The sequence below is a fragment of the Mesoplodon densirostris genome, chromosome 19 (assembly GCF_025265405.1).
Source record: "Mesoplodon densirostris isolate mMesDen1 chromosome 19, mMesDen1 primary haplotype, whole genome shotgun sequence".
Classification (NCBI taxonomy): Eukaryota; Metazoa; Chordata; class Mammalia; order Artiodactyla; family Ziphiidae; genus Mesoplodon; species Mesoplodon densirostris.
This window is the reverse complement of record NC_082679.1, coordinates 5617696-5625950: the sequence shown is the minus strand read 5'-3', so window position 1 is coordinate 5625950 and position 8255 is coordinate 5617696. Positions and strand designations below refer to the sequence as shown.

The window sequence follows — 8255 nt, the reverse complement described above, 5'->3', positions numbered from 1 at the left end:
AGTGAGAGGCCCGCGTACAGCAAAAAAAAAAAAAAAAAAAAAAAAAAAAAAAAAAAAAAAAAAATTAGCAAATGTAAAAGATGCATGAGGCAGACTTTAGGAGAAACCAGGTGCATCCAGTTGTCCTCCCAGTGGAGTTGTATGGACAGTGCTTAATTCTTCCAGCAATGACCTGACAACACATATGGTATATTGCCAACCAGAGAAACTCACCTGAGCCTTAGTGCCAGCGGGTGGGAGGGGCAGTAAGGGGGTTAGTTATGGAGGCATGGAGAAACCACATGACTGACCTTAACGTCTCAAAGTCCAGCCTCCTAAGGATCAAACTGATACAGAATGGCCCAGAGCCCCAGGCAAACAAAAGCAGGTGTTCACCAAAAATTATATTGCTAATGTAAACGATATGGCATGGCCGAAACCCCAGGTATACAAAGACGCTCTTGGCAGGCAGGATATTCCAAGGGCTTAGAGGTTCCTTCTCAGGTGCCAGTCAAGGGTCATTCCTTTCATTGGAACGTGCAGGTTCTGAACACCCCAACCTTGCCGAGTCAGCCCCTAATTTGCACAGCAGTGAATAGGACAAGGTTTTTAGTAACATGGTTCCTCATCATGTGTCAGAAATAAGGAATGTCTATGGATACACCAAATGTGTTGAACCTTTAGCAGAATGGCAGAGATCTCACAAAGGAGATAAGCTCGTGACTGCAATGGATATTTGGAAACTTGTTAACGTAAGTCAGATTAACACCCTTAATGTGGTTTTTTGTTTGTTAGTTTGTTTTTTGCGGTACACGGGCCTCTCACTCTTGTGGCCTCTCCCGTTGTGGAGCACAGGCTCCGGACGCGCAGGCTCAGTGGCCATGGCTCACGGGCCCAGCCACCCCGCGGCATGTGGGATCTTTGGACCGGGGCACAAACCCATGTCCCCTGCATCTTCAGGCGGACTCTCAACTGCTGCACCACCAGGGAAGCCCCCTTAATGTGTATTTTGATAGAGAATGTCTTGAACTCTTTCTCCTTGCTAGGGAATGACTCCATAACTCATTTGAAGATGGTTTATAGTCCATGTCACATTGTACCTATTATATCTAAATCTTCTATCATCTTTGCCGTATTCTTTTTTTTTTTTGCGGTACGCGGGCCTCTCACGTAACGGAGCACAGGCTCCAAACACGCAGGCTCAGCGGCCATGGCTCATGGGCCTAGCCGCTCCGCGGCATGACTGGGGCACGAACCCGTGTCCCCTGCATCGTCAGGCAGACTCTCAACCACTGCGCCACCAGGGAAGCCCATTTGCTGTATTCTTTTAGAAGCAAGTTCCTAGGCCAGCCCACACTCAAGGGGAGAGTTGAGAATCTTTGAGGGCCTTCTTAGAGCCAGCCTACCAGAATAATGATTTTCAGGGAAAAAGACATCTTTGCCGAGAGTTGCCATGGTTTCCTGCTTAAACAGTGCTTGAACAGAGGCTGGTGCTCACCACCCCACCCCCTCAACCTGGCTGTGCAGAGCCAGCCTTCTGCCTGCTCCTCACAGCACCCTCGGACCACTCCCAAGGCGAGGGGGAGTCGTGTGACTGCTGTGACTACCACGTCCCCCTCACAGGTGCCCCAGCACTACCACCAGGACTTGGAGGCTACAAATAACTGCCAGATCCACCTGGAGCCTCTGACGTTTACCTGTCCATGTCTCACTGCTTTGATGGCCGTGATGTGGCTTTGGAGAACTTTGCCCGTTCTCTTCACCAGTCTCGTGAGGGGAGGGGACATGCTGAGAAACCGATGAAGATGCAGAACCTGCTAGGTGGCCGAATCATTGGTGTATCCTGAAACCAGAACAGGATGACTTGGAGAGTGGGCTCAAGGCAAGGCATGTGTGTTCCACTCAGAAAAGGGCATGAATCAGTCACTACTGGAACTGCACAAATTGCCTACTGCGAAAAATGACCCCTACTTGTGTGACAACCTGAATGAGCAGGTGAAATACATCAGAGAATTGGGTGACCACATAACCCACTTGTGCGTGATGAGGGCCCCCGAATCTGTCATGGCAGAGTGTCTCTGACAGGCTCACCCTGATGATGAGAGCTAAGCATCATGCTGGCTTCCCAGCGGCCCTGGGGGTGACTTCCCTGGTTACCATGACAGTGCATCCATTTTGGGTTTCCTTTACCTTTTCTGTAAGTTGTACTAAAGCATCCACCTAAGTGTTTTTCATTTGTACTAGTCCTTCAAATTTGGTACCCAGATTTAAAAAAAATGACACACATAAAGACCCCAGGTTATACTAGGATTCCAGTGCCATTGAGAATACCCAGTCTCATGGTGAGAGGGCCCTTGGTTGATAAGAAAATCTCACAAATGTCACCCTGTTTTTTACGTAGGAGTGATTTAGTTAGAAGTCACTGCTCCTCAGTCATTCACTTGAAACTTTGTGCTGGCTTGAACAGGACAAATGACTGGCTGGTGCAAGGAATTAGGAGCCTGGGGGATGGACCCCCCCACCCCTGGTCCCCTGCTCCCCCGCCATGGAACTCTTCTTCCTCCAGTCTCTGAGGAGAGCACATGGCTGGCTGATGCTAGAATGCCTGAGGGCGTGGGATGAAGATGATTCTAAGACTGTGGACGAAAACTGAAAACAGCAACCAACTGTTTCCTCTGCAGCAAGAAGAGAAAGCAAACAGGAAAAAGCAAGTCCCACTGCCTACCCATTCTCTCTAGTGGCCCATGTTGTCAGAACTTAACGTGAAGCTGGCAAAAGAGAATCTGGTTTGCGCTATCACAAAGCAGACAGTGGAAGAGTAGGTTGCGAGGTGAGAGACAATAGCTAAATAATCAGGCGAGCAACCTACTTCAATTGAGATGAGCTGTGGTGCGTGCCCTTGGCCCCTGCAATTTACAAATCTTACAGTCCACTTATAGACAAGTGCGGATTGAAAATATATTTGTGAATAAAATGAGACTTATTTAAACAGTCCTTGAATATTTGCTCTGTATAAGACAACCTGTTAGTACAGTTACTAGTCATTATTTGTGTGTGTGTGTGTGTGAGGGGGTTTCGTTAGTAACTTTGATGGGATTTATGACCCAAAACACCAGTATGGTTTATGCCCCTAGAATTTATAACCTGTTGTATGTTTTGTACATTTTTTTATATTCTTATTTTAGGGATAAATACACAGTCTGAAATCATGTAAAGAGGGGAAAGGGAGGATCCTTTAAGGTGCTGGAATTACTCATTATTGACATGGAAAAAGATGAAATTAGATTCCTACCTCACATTATATATCAAGATCCATTCTCAATAGATCAAAGACCTAAATTCGAAGGGTAATATTTAAAGAACATAATCTGGGTGAGATAGTTGGATTCTGATCATTTCAAAAGCCCTCTTTCCAATGGCTTCCAACCATGACATCCTCATACTCCCAATAATTGACTCTTGGAATTGCACCAGTCATGGACCATGAGGACCTTTCCATCACTGGACTCTACAGATTATTCTTGACTGACCCCCCCCAACACACACAAAGGCCTACCAATCCTAGGCTACCAGGGGACCTTCATCTCCTGACCTTCCATTTCATCGATTCCTCAAACCTTCCCATCCACTGACTGACAGCCAGCTCCACCAGGTGGTGGATGTAACAGGAATTTCAGTCTTCAGGTCGGCAGCTGGTTTTCTCTCGGTTCCACAGTCTTCACTGGCGAGCTGGAGGTGAGTGTGGGTAAAGGACACTAATTTCAGCAGGTGGGGCTGAGTTGTGGTCATGTGAAGGTATGGAGGGGAGGGGTCGGCACTCGAGGGCATCTGGCCGGATGTTGAAGGAAGGGTGGGAGCAGTTGGGGAAAGTGCTTCCTCCCCTAGGGCTCCCCTCTGTCATTGGCTGAGGAAATCAAATCAGCTGCTTCACGGGCAACTGCTCACTGGGCAGGAGGCTCCCAGCTGATGAGTCATTTTCCTTTTTTTGACTCATTGTGTGATTTAGATGGGCCCCTTACCCTCTGAAGCTTCTTTTCATAAGCCGTGTAAACAAAGAGAGCAGGCTTGTCGGAATACAAGAGAGTTACAGGATGGAACGTAGAAAAAAGTTTATCCCCCAACTTCCACTCCACCTCTTTTGGCTTCTGATGCTGCTGGTATTTCCCAGTCTTGGAGGCAGAAAAGCCCTGCCTCTGCCAGAGGCCCCGCCCATATAGATGAGAAGGCCTGCCCTCAACACAGACCCTCCCACAGTCTCGGGGCGTTCCTCCTACCTCATCTTTCTTGGCCCAGCTCCCTTTGACACTCCTACATAGGCCATGCCTGTTCCCCATCCTCTGTACCACTGTAACCGAGCAGGGGCTTCTGTGCTCACGGCACAGAAAGCGGGTGTTTGCAGCAAAGTAATGGTTTATTTGCAGGGTGCCACGCGGGGGAGTGGGAGACAAATTGTAAAGGGGACTAAAGAGGGTGGGATTAATCGTCGTCTTCTGACATTTCTTAAACATGGTTTCAGGAGTCAGAATATCTCTGGTTTATGATACTTCTGGCCAGGCGGTCCATGGCTCGGGGTCTTGAAGTTCGTCTTGTCCTGGAGAAACAACCTGAGTTTGTACGTTAATGATCCTGTCTACAACAGCAATTTTATTACAGTAAGGATGTTATTGACAACAACCTGACTCTGGCTGATGAGTGTTCAGCTGGCTCAGGATTGAGGTCAGAGTGGGCAAGAATGGGAATGAAGTTTTGGACAGAGATTAATCATACACTCACTAAGGGAACTCAGTTTTAGGGGGACTTGGGTTCAATCCTCACTCCTGTTTTGACTTTCCCCAAATCTTTGAGGGAACGGGGTAGTGACTGCTCTGGCTATGTCCCACCTCAATTTGGGGAGTGGAAATTTTGCATATTGAGCTGGGAACATTCCCAAGTTCCAGGTCTTGGACCCGAATCTTACATGACTAAAAAGTCCCTTGGTCCATCGTTTTGGTGCAGCAGACCCAATTAGATGTAGGAGATGGAGTGAAACCCAAACTTTAATAAACCTTGGAAAATATATCTTATTCCCTGAGGAATTCAGGAGAATAAGCCTGAAAACCAGTCTGGACCTGGCATTTCTGGGGAGATGTGTAGCCAGTTGCCTAATTTTATCGAAGTAGGTTTTAACTTCTGATGTGGTATTAACATATAACAGGAGATATTGGCCACTACATATACAATATGATCTAAGGCAACTGTATTGCCTAGTACAATTCTAGATAAAGAATCTACTGCTTCACACCTGTCAGAATGGTTATCATGAAAAAGTCTACTAATAACAAATGTCGGAGAGGATGTGGAGAAATGGGAACCCTTGTACACTGTTGGTGGGAATGTAAATTGGTGCAGCCATTATGGGAAATAGTATGGAGGTTCCTCAAAATCTGAAAACAGAACTACCATATGATCCAGGGTATATATCCAGAAAAAAACGAAAACACTAATTTGAAATGATACATGCACCCCAATGTTCATAGCAACACTATTTACAATAGCTAAGACATGGATGCAACCCAAGTGCCATCCACAGACAAATGGATAAAGAAGATGTGGTATATATATACAATGGAATATTACTCAGCCATAAAAAGAATGAAATTCTGCCATTTGAAGCAATGTGGATGGAGCTAGAGAATATTTATGCTTAGTGAATTAAGTCAGAGAAAGACACAATATGATATCACTTACATGTGGAATCTATAAAATAATACAAATGAATGTACATGCAAAACAGAAACAGACTCACAGATATAGAAAACAAACTAGTGGTTACCAAAGGGGAGAGGGAAGAGGGGAGGGGCAAATTAGGGGTATTAATAGATACAGACTACAATGTATAAAATAGATAAGCTCAAAGGATATATTGTGTAGCACAGGGAATTATAGCCATGATTTTGTAATAACTGTAAGTGGAGTATAGTCTTTAAAAATACTGAATCACGATGCTGTACACCTGAAACTAATACAATATTGTAAATCAACTATAATTAAATTTAAAATTTTTTTCAGTGAAAAATGGTAGTTTGAGGTTTTAGCTTACATTTCTTTAATTATCAGGGCAAGTTTAAATGTTTTTCTATATATTTGTTTCAACTTACTGCTTTCTGTTTAAAAAAATTATCTTCGATTGAGTTGCCTAACTGCACTGAGACTCAGTTTCTCCATCTGCAAAGTGCAGATAATATATATAGCACACTATTGCTGTGAAATCAAATGCAGGCATACCTCATATTATTGTGCTTCACTGTACTGCACTTGGCAGAAATTGCGTTTTTTACGCATTGAAGGTTTGTGGCAACACTGTGTTGAGCAAGTCTATTGGCACCATTTTTTCAACAGCATTTGCTCATTTTGTGTCTATCGCACTTTAGTAATTCTCACAATATTTCAAACCCTCCATCAGCAGAAAGAGTACAACTTACTGAAAGCTCCGATCATGGTTACATTTTTTTTTTTTTTTTTTTTTTTTTTTGCAGTACGCGGGCCTCTCACAGTTGTGGCCTCTCCCGTTGCGGAGCACAGGCTCCGGACGCGCAGGCTCGCCCAGAGGCCATGGCTCACGGGCCCAGCTGCTCCGCGGCATGTGGGATCTTCCCGGACCGGGGCACGAACCCCTGTCCCCTGCATCGGCAGGCGGACTCTCAACCACTGCGCCACCAGGGAAGCCCCATGGTTACATTTTTAAGCAATATTTTTAATTAAAAAATAAAAATAAAGACATGTCTATATTAATTAACCCAACAAGCTTAAGCTAACTTTAATACCAGATATTAATTTAATATTGACTATTTCCCAGATCACAAGAACCTGAAATTCATTTGGGTTAGTTTCTTTTACATTTCTGAGAATTTATATAAGCACTTAAACTCCTTTAAGCCAATTAAATAGAGCTCATTTATAAATTAATTTTGGTAAAGGTAAAGACATTTATAATGCACATGTTACATACATACATCCAGACAGAGATCTCATAGCTTCATTTTAAAACTTAGTCATGAATCAGGCATTATAATATAAAATTCACTACTTTATAACTAACAGTTGGAATAATTTAAATTTAAAAGGCCTCTTTTCCCTTTTATCCCCTCAATCTCAAGAATTGGAGATGGTCTAGATAAGATACGACTTCCTGAGAGCCCTGGGAAAACATTTACATCTCACAGGGAAAGAAAAGCAAGTTCTAGAAGGACTTGTTCCCTTAGGGTCAGAATTCTAAAAAAAAATGTTTTAGACGGGCAAAACCAGTTTTGGATTGTCAAATGAGGCTTGTCATGGGCATTTTTCTTCAGAGTCTAAAGAATGTGACTACGCAGTGTTACCAAAACAACAAACAAACAAAACTTTGGCTTTAGTCATGGAACCAGAACTAAAGGTGGTCCAATTTTGTAGGATGCATCCTAAAGGGCTATTTTTAGAAACTGAACCCCCCCCCATATCCGCCAATTAAAATAGTGCACCTTGTTTAACACAAATATACACTCACATGCACACACAAGACAAAAGCCAAATCAATTCCAAAAGATTTAAAGTCAAACCAATTCCAAAAGCAACCTTAGGCTCTTTCATTAAACCCAATCCCTGCAATATGGGCAATGGGCCTAGGAGAGCACCAATATACAAGGATAAAAGTTTTAGGCTGGCACTATCGTGCGGTTGCTTACGTCTTCCAATCGAGAAAACATTCCTTTATTGCAAGCCTGAAATATTGCCTAGGGTTGCTGATGCTCGGTTGAGAAGGGAATTCCCCAGCCAGATCCCTGGGCCAAAGTGGCTGGGCAGCTGCTGGATCTTCAAAAAGAAAGTCCTGCGCTGGCAGAGGGTCAGCCGACCACAGGCACTAGCCTCAGAGGAACCTTTGGGTCGCTACATTGTAATTGAGCAAGGGCTTGTGTGCCTGAGGCGCTGAAAGCCAAACTCTGACAGCAGGTGTTTGTAGCAAAGTAATGGTTTATTTGCAGGGCGCCAAGCAAGGGAGGCGGAGATGAGTCTCAGACCCACTCTATCTTGGTCTTTGTGTTAGGGATGTTATAAAGGTGAAGAACAAAGAAACTAGGATTAATCATCGTTTTGTAACATATCTGTGACATTTCTTAATCACGGTTTTGGGAGTCAGAATGTGTTTATGATTCTCTGGCCAGGTGGTCCATAGCCCGAGGGTCTTTGAGCTCATTTTTCCCTGAAGCAACAACTTGAGTTAATATGTTAATTATGATATCTACAACAGCAATTTTATTACA

The 8255-nt window shown here is 44.1% G+C and overlaps 1 pseudogene; it reads left to right on the top strand.

Moving 5' to 3' along the window:
- The first annotated feature begins 66 nt into the window (after positions 1 to 66).
- On the top strand, positions 67 to 2454 carry LOC132480843 (ferritin heavy chain-like; annotated as a pseudogene).
- The last annotated feature ends 5801 nt before the right edge of the window (positions 2455 to 8255 follow it).